Raw genomic sequence first — 14,815 nt, forward strand, 5'->3', positions numbered from 1 at the left:
CAAATGCTAATATTTTGCATGGCGAGCTCACCAAGATGCAATGCAACTTTGAAAACATGAAGCAGTGCATTTTTTTGACAACAAAACCAGATTTGGACCACATGAACACCACGAAATCAGCTGCTGTGAAAATAAGTGTAGTGCAAGTGTCTACAAAATCTCTGGTGAAGCTTACCAGCTTGATGGCTACGTATCCAAGCAGACTTGACTTTGAAAACCCTTAACTGCCTTTGATCCAAAAAAATATTTTGATTACAGACATGATCCCTATTTTGCTTGCTAAGTTGTGTAACGTTTCTACTCTGAAAGAAATGGACCGCCAGGAGCTGATCACCGATTTTGGAGAGTTGAAACAGATAGTTGAGAAACAAATGAAGGAAAGTAGTGTGGATGTAGTGAAGGCACTTCAAGTTGTGCAAATTTCACAACCTGAATTTTCTGACAGGTGTCTGAAAGCAGTGTAGATGTTGTGTGCAAACGTTTATTTGGAACGCTTCTTGTTACAATACAATAATGTTCTCACTGATAAGAGAACTAATTTGAAATAAGAAAATTTAGCTACAATGGCTATTATTTCATTTGAAAGTTAAACGTTTAAGTACTTTGCTTCTGAAATTATTGGGTTGATTTAATTTAGAAACTGAGTTATTAAACTTGTGTCTTTTTAACCTATATTTGTGTAATTTTAATTTATAATGTTTCAACTGATGGTGCAATTATATCACAATGTTCTCTTCATATTTCTTACACTTGAAATCGCAAAAAATTTAAAAAAAAAACCCACTTTAAAATTAAAATAACACCGATTTTAAGGGAAAATAACACCACTTTTCATCACAAAATAAACACCTTTTGCATGTCTCTAGCTATTACATGTCCAAGTACTTTCAAAGTACAGTAGAACCCTGTTATAATGAATCTGAAGGGAGTAGTTTATATGTTCACTGTAGAGGCGAAACTTTATATGTACAGTAGAACCCCTGTCATACACTTTTCAACGGAGGGCACAAAAATGGTGTATGAAAAGGGAATGGCAATAATAAATTTTTTTTCCAATCTAGCATACCAGCACAATGTCAGATTAAACAAATACATATGTGTAAATAATTTCATTATATTAATGAAAGATATGAATTCATCATCATATATACATACTAGCTGCCCGACCCGGCTTCGCACGGCTATACTAATGGAAAAAAATTAAGCCACATCACCCATTTACAGTAATGGTAAATAATAAAAAAATCAGTGAAAATTTATTACAATGCTGTATAATGTACCGGAGAGAAAATGAATAGCACCGATGGTTTCCCGACTCGTGCACGCAACGTACAACTGATGTAGCCGTACTTCGCTATGGCAGTCTACAGGCAGATCACGCTTGCGCCGCTCATTATACTTGCCCCTCCTTGTGGGTACGCCACTGCCGCGCGATGCCCGTTGCCATGGAGATGCAGAAGGCATGACCAATGCAAAATCCTGTTGCCTTGTTTTAACCACCCATGGGATCTAATTTTCGGAAAATATCATCCTGCGTAAGATAAGGAACATTACTGTGAAGTTTCAAGTCTGTAAAATATAAATACTTGAAAAAAAAGGGTAATTTTTGATATTTAGATACCAGCTAAATTTCAACGGTGATGAGGACTGCACTAACAATGAAATAGTCGTTGTCATAGAGACGAATGAAGCATCAACAAAGCAACAGCCGTTGCCATGGTGATTTCCTACCAAAAAATGGAAATTTTGATATATTACCCCCCCCTCCGAAACTCCACTTGGGATCGTATTTCCGCAGAATCCGTTCTTAGTGAGCGTCTACATCACAAAATGAATAATTATGCTAAATTTCAAGTCAATTGGGTTTATAGTTTTAGAGATCTCGTGATAAGTGAGTCAGTGAGTGGTATTTCGCTTTTATAAATCGCAATAAATTAAAATTGCGACTATAATTTGAGATTTAAACTATCCTATCTCTCAAGTTGGATCGAACTGCACATGGTGTGCGAATTTTATTATAATCGGTTAAGTGGTTTAGGAGCAGTGGCGTAGCGTGGGTGAGGCGGAGGGGGCGGCCCGCCCCGGGCGGCAGCCCGCGGGGGCGGGTCGCCGGTGAAGCGGGTTGAGATCTGATCTATGATTCATTCATTACATGTGTCAGACACACTATAATGTTTCATTTTTATCTAAAATTTTGCGCACCAACAATTTTTTAATATTTATTTAAAAGAAAAACTGCGAAATCACTGGCAGAGCTCTTTATAACGTTTGTTTGTTTACATACGAACGGCAACATCGCATCACGCCGCGCCGCCCGGCGCGCGCGAGTCGAGTTGAGCGGCACTCCTTATTACGTTCATTACTCATACAAAATCTTTTGTTTCACGCGTTGGCCCGTGTCGATGCCTCTCTTTCGCACTCATTGAATTTAGTACTACGCATTGTACTGTACAGTTTGACCTTAACCCAGGGCAAACCAAACAACTTTCGCAAACCGGGACACAGTAAAACTCCTATATAGCCCCGTACCGCGAGCGCAGGTAAACCCAAAAAAATAATAAAACCCAAACTAATAGCAGGCTTAAAAAATACTAATAAGGTTGCGAACAGTGAGAGGAGGCAGCAAGTTAAAAGACGCAAAATTTATATGACAACATTTAATAAATATATATATATATATATCATAAAATCGCTCATCACAAATCGGCGCATCCATCATAAAATACCTACCCTATTACTACTTATAAAAAAATAGCTATATAATAATACTAAAAAAATACTTTAACAATTCCCCGAAAAAATTATAATTTGATCATATACTTCGGTGTTCCAAAAATTAAATATAATTACCAAAAAGGCATTAAAAATATATAAGAACATATTAATACAAATACAAATATAGATACGCACCGGGCGTATCACCGCTGTAAATACTAATTAACATAGGCGAAATCTAGCAAAAAATTGACACACCTTAACATGCAAATAAATATACCAAAAATTTAGCAAATTACAAATTATGGGTTTACAAGCCCTTCTCAGTTAAATCATTTTCTAACGGTCGACGCCTTTTTTCTTCTAGGTCTGGCAGGGATTGGGTGAAACACGCTGAACGTAAAATCCCAGTTTCAGTTTTATTAGTCCGTTAATTTAAATCCCAAAAATCCACAAATTATAGTTTCGCACCAGGGGTCTAAAGGTTCAACGGGGCAGTGGCACAATTACCTCAGATCTACTATGAGCTCCGCTAGACTATAAACTTGGCTATATTGTCGATTGAACAAGAACTGGCTGCTAATATTGATTTTGACAAAGTTATTTCTGACTTCGCTGCACATAAGGCCCGTAGAATCCGCTTGTAAAACCGCTCATCCTATTTTAACTTCAATAAAAGGTACCTCATTGCATGTGAAATTTAATTTTAACTAAGCACCTATAGAATGGGGGCGGCAAAATGGGTCTCCCGCCCCAGGCGCCGAGATGGCACGCTACGCCACTGTTTAGGAGTCCATTGAGGACAAACATTGTGACAGGAGATTTATATATATTAAGATAATAAAACCACCAGAAATGTAAAATACAGTCCATAATCAAGTAAAGCTGACATGAGAAACAGTGGCCTTACAAAATGTTATGAAGTCCTTTCTTGGAAGGGGGGAAAAGTCACCAAGCCTAAATTAGAAATTAGAAAAAATAGGCTATTTTAAAAAAATCACAAATTTTTGCTAGTTTGTTTCATTTTACAAACAACTTTATGCAACAGAACAATTTTCAATAAAATTTTAACTTGAGAAGCGTAAAATACAACACAATCCGATCGTAAGAAAACAATAACAAACGGGTATATTCAGTTCAAAGATTAATGAATGCACAAAATATGAGATCCGTTCCTTGGTCAAGCGTTTGCACACTTTTCATCATTGCTAGTTTGCGCCACTAGTCTCGCTTGATGCTGGCCATAGATGCTACTAGCGAAGTGCACAGTCTTCCTGATACTATCCATATCTATGGCGCGATAAAGTTATTTTCTTACGTTTGCAAAAGTAAACAATGAACGTTTTTTAAAAAGAAAGCATTAAAACGGAGTTTATAAGGCGGAATATAAAAAAAAATTGTGAGTTTTAGGGCTTTTCCGCTTCGTAAAAATGTATGAAACGGGAAATTAATGATTTTATAAGTGTATGATCCGGGAAAGTAAACCATTGTAAATATACGTAGTACTTTCGGCGGGACCAAAATTAATCGGCGTATGAAACGGGAACGTATCATCGAGGTTCTACTGTATTTGGGAAAACGTTTATACTGTCAAACCTCATTACAAACCTGAAGGGTCCAAATTTTAGCACTTTGTATTAACGAGGTTTATTTTAACCAAACTATTGGAAATCATCACAACAGGGGAAAAAATTGATTTAACTTGTAATGCCTATAATATTACTGTTACCACAGAAAATACACTAATATAAACTGGCTCCACTATATACATAACATTATTTAAAAACACTAGAAAAACATTTCAATGCAATACCTACAGAACCCATACAAACAAAAACCTTATAGAAAAACTTGCATACAAAATTACATAGCACTTAATAGATTCAAACATTATCTGTTTCAACCTTCGGTTTGAAAGAAGTGTCAATTCTGGTTTGTGTTATTTTGTTTTTATAGGCATTGTTTACTGTAGAACAAAGTTTATCAAAGGCCAGAAGTGTTTCAGTGGCAACATCAATATTTGATAGCATATTTTCTAATGTTGCTAAAGCACTGTTGCCATCCTTACTTGGTAGTGATGAACACACTTCATCTTCATTTTCTTCACTTTGTCAACACTTGCCTGCACAGCACAAGACTGAGCCTGGTGCTGCACTTGTTGCCACATCGTCATCAACTCTCACAAACTCATTGCATGGTTTCTGAAACTGTAGATGTTCCCATTCTTCCACATTGCAATCTTCTACTACTTTTGGAGCCTGAACTTCACTGGCACCAATACCAGCTTTCCTGAAGCAATGGTAACACGTGTAACTGCATCCCATGCCGTAACAATATTTTTCATTGCATTCAAAACATTCCACTTGAAGTTTGCCTCCTTAAAACACCTTGGTTTTTGGAATTTTCCCACCAGGGGAGGAATTTTTGTTTTTCCGCTTTGGTTACAACACTACAAAGCAGTTACACGTTCTTTGCTGTGTTTCCCTCCATGGCACTTTTCACCTTTTACAGCCAATGTCTTGTTTGGTAACAAGTTATAAAATATAACTGTCTCATCCATGTTAAATTTTTCATCTTGATCGTACTGATCAAGTATTGGCTGAACAGACTAACCAATCCTTCACTTTGGTCGTATCAACAGCTGCAGACTCCCCACATAAAGTTTTTCCAATAAGATTGTGATCTTTAAATCTTTGTAGCCAACAACTGCTGAACTTACAGAAATCCCTAACCTCAATGCTAGGTGATCTGCCTTTTTCTGTATCATTGGACCAGAAATTGGCAAGTTTGCTGCACGCATTTCTTGATACCACTGTAACAAGGTAGCTTCCATTTCTTCGTGTTTTGGACCACGCAGTCTTTTTCTAGATAACTCGCAAGATCTCGTCAAGGTTAATTCAATTTTTTCACAATTTTTTAGTATCATCGACAAGGACGATAGCGGAATATTGAATTCTTTAGCAATTTCAGTTTTTGTTTTTCCTCCATTGTCAACTTCTTTTATTATATTAAGCTTAACTTGCAATGTTAGATCTTTATGTTTTGCAGTCATTTTACACTAGAAAAACGGTAAAATGTAGGTTATAGTACACATACAAACAAAAGGAAATACCAAAACTTATTACCATAGTACATAGATAATCTTAACTTCGTATGTGCACTTACGAATAATATAAATAAGCTATAGAGTACCTTCCTTTTAGTTTTCAGTTAACAAAACTGTTTTTTGCTAGTTTAGTTACTATCATCACCATTATAGTTGCACTTTTCATCTTGTTTTTCAACCATTTTGTGTTGTATGATACATACAGTAAACTCCCGGTATACCGCGCCCCGATAGATCGCGGAATCGGGTATATCGCGGGTCAAACCATGTCCCCCAATCAGAAATGAATAATAATAATAATAACACAGTAGAACCTCGTTAATTCGTGATGGTCGGGACCGAGATAATCACGGATTACCGAATTTCACGGACTAGCGATTAAAGCCCGGAAGGGCTTGTCAAGCTTCTCAGATACCGGCGTGCAGCTGGGTTAAGGCCAAGGTCATGTGACGTAACATCTCCCGAGGCTTACTGCGCCTTGGCAGCAGATGGATAAAAAATAGTAAACTCTCCATTATTCGTGTTAATTGGGACCCGCCGATGCCCGGCTAATTAAAATCCTGTAAAAAAAAAAGTAATAAACCCGGATAATCCGTTCACTGTAAAGACCGCCTTCGAATTAGTCTCGGCTTAAAAAAATACGGCACTGCCTAGCCATTAGTTCACGGTCATTTACAACAGCCGAAGAGTGAAAGATAAGATCGTGCTGACCTTGCACCCTCCACCCTCCGCCCTCCACCCTCCCCCTCGTACAGCCGAATGCCAGCCAGACACGTCACTCGCCAGGCGCCTGCCGTGCGTTGGCGGGTGGAAACAAACAAAGGGAGACGGGAAGCAGAAGTCAAGACATCCCCCTCAAGTTTAAAGAGTGACAAATGTGACAGCTGAAAGGGGGACGACACAAAGGGTCGGTACAAACAGCGTTGCAGAGTTTGGCGGCCCATGCGAAGGCTTGCAGTGTTTGCCGGCCGCCGGCCCGCGTGACGTTAATTTTAAGCGCTGACAATTTTTACTTCTCTTTTTTTTTTCTGCACTTTTAAATCGTTCCGGATTATCCGATTCCCGAATTAGCGCGTCACGGATTAACGAGTTTCTACTGTAATAATAATGGAATAAATGATTGACAGCCGATTAGGATAATTTTGCGTTGTAACTCACAAACTAAGCATCGGGCAGAAAAAAGCCTAGGCGTAGAAAATGTCCGCAGTGAAATTCTAAACAAGATATCTCCGTACATTATTTCTCTATCTTGTAGTGTTTTCAAATTATGATCCAATCCAGACCAGTGTTATTTTCTGAAACATTAGTTCTTAACATTTTTTTTAACCCACAAATAAATCATCGGACAGGGGACCCGATAAAGCCTACCGTCCAGCGACATTATCCAGCGTGACTCGGCTGGGGATTGATTTTGGATAGGTTTGGTTGACGGCAAGCGCTGGGAGGGGAGAGGCGAGCCGAGAATATGCGACCAAGACACCCGGGTAGATGGGAGGAGTGGAATATAAGCGCCAGTGATGAGAGGGGCGATTAAGCCGAAAGGGGGGAAGTCTGGTGACCTTGAGTAGTTCACTCATGTCCGTCTGCACACTTCTCGTGGTCATGTGTGTTGACAAGCGGAGACATATAAATGTTTTGTTACAACTTGAACCTACAGACGTAATATTATTTGTTGTATTATACACGTTCATCTTTTTACTTTGGTATAATGTTTTAACATTAAATAATAAAGTAAATCAGCTAGCGTAATTTTAATCTTTGCCGAGGAATTCCCAGTGGTCCAATACTTACGTGAACCATACTGTACCACGTTTGCCGTGAGGTAGTACACAAGCCCCGGAAATGTTTACGTGTAGCGGCCTCCCGACCTTTAACCAGAGGCTGGGGAATATAACACTTGCCGATCCGAGCCACATACACTCAGCAACTCGACACAGCGTTTGATGGAATAAGTAAAGACAACGTTTAACAGACTTTTTAATACGGCGCCACTGATTGCGCTAAAATTATTTTGGCGCAATTTTTGTATCCCACATGTGACCATTTATAATTTACTGTAAGCATGGATAACAAAGTTTAACCACTTTACACGATAGACGATTCTTTATTTTATATTGTACGAATGCTAGAATAGTTTTTCACGTATCTGCTGCATACTTCTGCAAAAGACACGCTATTTGTAAGTACGTAAATCTAGAATTTTTATTTTGTCAATCAAACTCGGTACTTTGCGATTCATATTCGGTTTGAAGTATTACTATGGCCTTTCTATTTAGAAGACTTTGACCACAAAATCGTGTGTAACCGCACACACTGCACTTACTTTGTTACGGACACTCAGACGAAGCAGATTCTGTGGCTGACACCACGAGACTGGCAGCAGCTTGTGTGCCGCACGTGTGTATGGCGGCGTGTGGCGCGCTCGTAGGCCGTGCGACAAACTGTGCGCGGCATGCGGAAAAATAAAAAATAAAATTCAACATTTAATAATTATATTTACAATTTATTATTTTTATTTTTTCACCCGCGTTTAGTGAAAACTGCGGATGCAAAGTCCGCACAAAGGCGGGCCGTCTATACTGTGCGTGCTTGCCGACCTATTAGAACACAGGCGGTGTTTTATGCCTTTTGACCTTGGTCACATCGAAACATCGCGGTTATGCAACAACGCGGGTAAAAGTTATGTCCCCCGACAACCGCGTTAAATAGGGAGTGTACTGTACATACATCTTTGGAGAAACGTTTGTTTAGATAATTGTGTAAACGAGATAGTTTTGTTAAACTTTGCCCGTGAAATTTGTATTAACCGTTTACTTATACATGTAAACAGTAACTTGAGGAATCAGAACAATTTCGTATTAAACGTACTGAATAACATTGGAAAACATACTTCATTTCACGGGACTGTGAAAGTACTTCGCTTAAACGGGAATTTCGTACTAAGCTGATTCATATTAATGAGGTTTGACTGTATTGGCAATACATACTCTAAAAAGCAAAATCTTAACTACACATAGGCCTAAGCCAAGAAAAGAACGAATGAAAATACTCAAAAGCAATAGTTTTATGAGCAATTGCAGATATTTTTAATGCACTACACATGTACAAACTTTTGTTTGAAATTTAATATGTACTTGAATATAAATGGAATAAGTACGTGTATGCACTGTATGTATGTATTATTCTGAATTAGTTGCATTTACAAATCAAATATTAATTGTAAGTGTTCATGTTCATTGTGTAACATGTTTATCATTCTTTTTTTTAAAAAAAGTCACCTATTTTCTTCTGTTTGGCAGTTTTCAATGACTGAAAACAGAAACTGCTCCAAATTGAAAATACTTTTCCACACGTGATCTGGAACATCACTAGTTGCCTCTATATAACTTTGGACAATCCCCAAACTATCCAGAGCATTTGCATTTGTTGGTCGTGGTGTTTCTTGCTCTTCTTCATCCTCTTCCTCTTCTGCTTCACTTTGGTTCTTCTGTCCCATCACATGGCAAAAGATTATCAACTGTCACATAAGTCTGGAAGCTGCAAGCAAAATTCAAGTTTTCTTGCAATCTATTCCATGCAACAGTATGATCACCATCTCCATCATCATCATCATCATCCTTATCCTCATCATCATCATCATCATCCTTATCCTCATCCTCATCCTCATTGTCACCATCAGGTTCACTTACAGACGAAACTGTGAAAGTCAGCCTTCCTAAAACAATTAGCAATTGTTGCTTGTTCTATGGAATTCCAGCTAGCGACTATGTAGTGCATTGCATCAAGTATTGACAGTTTGTACAGAGAGGAGCCAGGTTTTATCTTTAGAATTACTTTGCATACAAGCCTTTTGCGATATCGTTGCTTCAACACTTTAATGATCCCCTGGTCCATTGGTTGAAGAACTGATGAGTTTGCTGGAAGAAACTGAACTGTAACATTTCGCAATCCAGGAACTGATGCTGGGTGGGCAAGGCAGTGGTCCATGAACATGAAGATTTTTCTATTCTTGCACCCCATTTTTGCATCGAGAGATTGCAAGTAAGTACTGTTCAAAAATAGCACACGTCATCCAGGCAGTCTTGTTACTTTCATACTTGCATGGCAAGGCTCCCGTATTTTTAAGCACCTCTGACTTTGTTTTACCAATGACGAGGAGTGGAAACTTCTCAGAACCAGTAGCGTAGCCAGGATTTGTGTATGGGGGGTGTTAAGAAGCCTGCAACCCCCCCCCCCCCCCCCCCCCGTATTAAAGCGGGTGGGTCCGGGGGTCCCCCCCCCCCGGGAAAATTTGGATTTTAAGGTGTAAAATAGTGGTATTTAGCTGTTTTCGGTACTTAAATTTAAATATTGTAATGGTAAATTTTTATTAATTGTTAATATGAAATTTGTTTGAGTGATGAATAAGAAATTTAATTAAAATTTGCTGCTAAGGGGGGGGTTTGAACCCCTAAAACCCCCCCCTGGCTACGCCCCTGCTCAGAACCATCCATGTTGGCTCCAGCCAATACAGTTAATCGCTCTTTGCTCCTTTTCCCGCCATGGCTGGTTTCTCCTTTAAAAGCATAAGTCTTGTCTGGGAGTAGATTGTAAAATCAGCCAAATTCATAGACATTAAAAATTTCGTTCTGCTCGTAGTCTGAAAGTAGTCCTGGTAGTAACTTTTTGCATACATCAACCTCTTCCTGCCTTACACTTCTTGCCTCTCCACTTATTGTTTTGTACACAATATTGAACCTGTTTTTAAAGCGATCAAGTCAGCTATTAGAAGGACTAAAGTCAATGTTAGTCTCAGTGCGATTTGTTGCGCTTTTTCCCGTATAATGCAACCATTCAAATGTATATTTAGCGCTCTTTGTTGTTTGAACCATTCTATTAATGGTTCTTCGACATTGGCGTATTTTCCTTTTTTTAGGCGTTTGATACTCTGTGACGTATTTGCAGCTTGAGAAAGAAGATTGTTCCTCTTGTTTAATATTGTACTCAATGTGGATGTTGCAATTCCCAGTTCCTTTGCTATTAACAGTGCGGGACAGCAGGGTTGGAGTCTACCTTTTCAATAATGCCTTACGTTTTTTACCGTGTTTTTCATCCATTTTAATGTACGTATTTCTTATTGAAGCACATTTGCAGCTTAATAACAAAATTATTTTTACCATCAAAAGTAAATAAATGAAAAATGAGTCTGGCGCATCAAAGATCACTACGTATCATTAGTATCACAGTTGCTAAAGCTGGAAAGAAATTTTCTCACTTTCTATGGAAAAATTCACAGAGTTCTATCTATTAGTGTTACGAACCTTACTCAATCAAAATGTCCGGTACGTCTTACTCAATCAAAATGTCCGGAACGTCTTACTCAATCAAAATGTCCGGAACGTCTTACTCAATCAAAATGTCCGGAACGTGAACGATAAATTGAGATGTAAAAATATTGAATTTGCTGCTATAATGTACATACGTATTTGTGTGGTGGTAATTTATGTTTAATTTTGATTATATATTAAATACATGCGTTTGCCCATTCTTTAACTATGCAGGGAAAACATTTATTTTCACCAAACTGATCACCATTTTTGGCTACCGAGACCACTCGAATAGGACTTGGTTTATAATAGGAACAGTGGACAATTGTGTAGCGTATTGCGGAGAAAAACTTAATTTGATTCAGAATAGATGTTTTGTGAAAAAAAATTTAATTATATGAAAATATTTGAGATAAAAGTGCAGTATGCCGGCAAAATTTGTTCGTGGTACACGGGAAAACTTATTAACATTGACAGAAGTTGTGCTCTAAGAGGATTCGGTTTTGTGGTCCCGTGCGGGAACGATCGTCGTGCTCGCACTGTGGCTACATCATGGAATAATCTAGAATTTTCTGATTCATCATTACCATCGCTACATATAATACCTATGGAATCTGAACTTTCACAACAAGGCAAACGAAAATTACGAGAGGATGAAGGCATCTCAGAAGCTAGGACAACTAAGGCTAACCGCAAGACTGATTCGGCACCTCCTGATTCTTCAGAAATAAGGTACAACCAAAGCTGGAACCTTGTTTTACCTGATCGACACCCAGGTCCTTATGTTGTTCTTATAGAATCTAATGACAAAAATGTCGGTAACCTCCATCCCCTCTCTGTCGGCCGTAAGCTGCACCCCAATCCGGACGAGTTCATTCAAAGGGCCGGTCCGCATAGACTTAAATTAACTTTTACCTCTCTCCATGGCGCTAATCGCTTTTTGCGATCCGATATCCCTCGCGCACATAATTTCTCAGCTTTCATTCCTCAGAGCTTACTAATCAGGGAAGGCCTTATTTACGGAGTACCTCTGGACGTTGACGTTGAAGACCTGATGTCGGGTATTGAGTCCCCCTCACACAGAGTTTTGTCCCTGGAACGTCTTACTAGATTTGTTCCGTCTGGCCCGCGACAACCCATCAAATTGGTCAAAGTCACTTTTGAAGGACAATCGCTGCCGGATGCTATTGTCATCTATAAGGAACGTTTCCCAGTTTCCCCACGAGTACAGTCCGCCCTTCAGTGTCACCGATGCTTCCGCTTCGGTCACTCCACTAAGGGCCGGTTTTATGACCCCCGGCTAAAGTTCCGGCTAGAATTTAACCGCAGGCTAGCTCTTATTTCGGTTTTATGACTCCCTGTTAACGTCTACCTTCCTGTTAAAGTTCCGGCTAACCAATCGGGTGGATGAACCGGCCGCTAGCTGCTTAACCGGAGGCTAAGCAACATAAAATAAAATGGCGATGTATCAGGCGAAGTTAGTTGTTGATAGTAATGATGACTATTTGAGGAATTCTATTGAATATTTGTAGGATGCGATGGAATAATTTATTACAAATATAAAATGCTTCGCCGTATTCGTCAAAGTTTTATTAAAAATTACATGACATGAAAGTGTAGTCACGCTTTTCTATTCTCGTCGAGTTGTGTATTATTATTTGACTTTAATTGATCATGAAGTACATAAACGTATGCTATGTATTTAAACTTAAATGTTCCTGCTTAAGAATATGAGTAAATAAGTGAATTTTAAAATTGCAAAACGAGGGTTATTATTACCTATCAAATGCGTGTTTTCGTGGAAGTTGTATCTGTGAATTTTTATTCGTAATACAGTGGATATATGCCGGGAATGAAATGCACTTCATACGACTTCAGACGTTGTTCTTATTCAATGTATACAATTAAATGTGAAAATAAATGTTACCCAATTATCCCTTCCCTATCTTACAAACCATTATGTACTTATTATCTACCTGCCACGCAAGTGCAAAACGAAAACAGCACAGGAATTATTCTGTTTACCGTATCCAAGTTTATCCCTTGATCCTATCGGCATGACCCGTTATATGTTGATCTTGTTTTACATTATACTTGCTGTTTTAATTTAGAATGTTGAAAAATCCTGTACATAACACAAAATACCTTACATATCACGATGCAAACAAATTATGTCAGGTCTTGTAAAAATGTATTTCTTTCGTATACATTTTACAATCATAATTATTTCCCCAGTGAATATATCTAGAATCTCTCAACCTACTAAATTAAAACAGCAAGAATCCTATACCACAAACTAATTCCATCAGGATCGGATTAATTTGGATACGTGATACGAAACTATTAGTACAAAAATGAAACCTACACCAGTGAAATGAAAATCGACAAGTATTTTCCCGAAACGGGGTCTATATTATTTGATTATGAAATTAATTTATGAAAGAAATAAGTGTTCTCTAGCAAAAATGTCATCCCTATTTATTTGTTGGTATAGAATTACTTCGTTAGTTTTGGCTTAATATATAACCTAACAAAATCAAGAGTTTCAATACAAGAGTAAAGTTGAAAACGCACGGTTTTGAATCGTAAATTGTAATTTTATGGTTTATACAAAGCAGGTTTGACGTCAAAGTAGTTTTTGGTTAATTTAATTATATCTGTTGCAAGATAAAGTTCGCGGCATATTTCTTTACTGCAGCTGTAAACATTCCGAATCACAATACAAACAAACAGCTGACTAACATTCTACCAGAAAAACAAACTGTCTTGCAACAAAAGTTACCAAATTCTGGTTTATTTCATTACCAACACACCCATTATTACACCACACGCAATGTCAGGTTCCGGTTAGCCAACCGCAGGCTAAGTATGGGTCATAATACACCCCTCGTTCGTTAACCGGAGGCTAGCCTAACTTGAAGGCTAGCTAACCTGAGGATTTAGCCGGAGGTCATAATATCGGCCCTAAGACCTGTCGGGCCCGGGTAGCGCTCTGCCCGGACTGTGGTGAGGACCATGAGCCTGACAAGTGTCTTCATTCCTCTCGCCCACGTTGTGTGAATTGTCACGGGTCTCATTCCGCTACTGATAAGAAAAACTGCATTATGTGGGAGTACGAGCGGGAGGTAAAGCGTGTTATGGCTCACAATAATTTGCCATACAATGCCGCCAAGGAATTGGTTACAACACAGACTTCATTTCGTCCACCATCTCGAGTTGCACGTCGACCGCCACGTCCCCACCTGACACCAACAGACTTTCCCCACCTATCGGGGGCAGTGCAAACTCCCTCAGTTGACCCAATTTGCTTTGATCACTCCTATGCGCAGAGAGTTCAGTCACCTTCTGTGTAGCAGAATAGTCGGCCCGATGGCTACTTGACCTGTTACAAAGCGGTTCCCCCTATGGTGGGTCAGGGATCTTCCCCCTCTTTTGATATTCGTCGTTATTATGCTCAATTCCGACCGGACACCCCAGACCTCTCCATGCATGCTCTACAGCCTGGTCCTACCGGTCTTCCGTCGCCTGCCACTTCCCATGTTTCTCCCGAGGTGCCCGTTAGTGGCCCTGTCGACCCAGGGGAAGACTCTCTACCCGGTGGTTCCCGCGAGCATCATTCTTTCTCCGCGGGTCCATATTCCGCGCACACTGGCTCTAAACTGACCTCCTTAATGGATAACTTGGAAGT

Source organism: Bacillus rossius, chromosome 1 (genome assembly GCF_032445375.1).
Source record: "Bacillus rossius redtenbacheri isolate Brsri chromosome 1, Brsri_v3, whole genome shotgun sequence".
NCBI lineage: Eukaryota > Metazoa > Arthropoda > Insecta > Phasmatodea > Bacillidae > Bacillus > Bacillus rossius.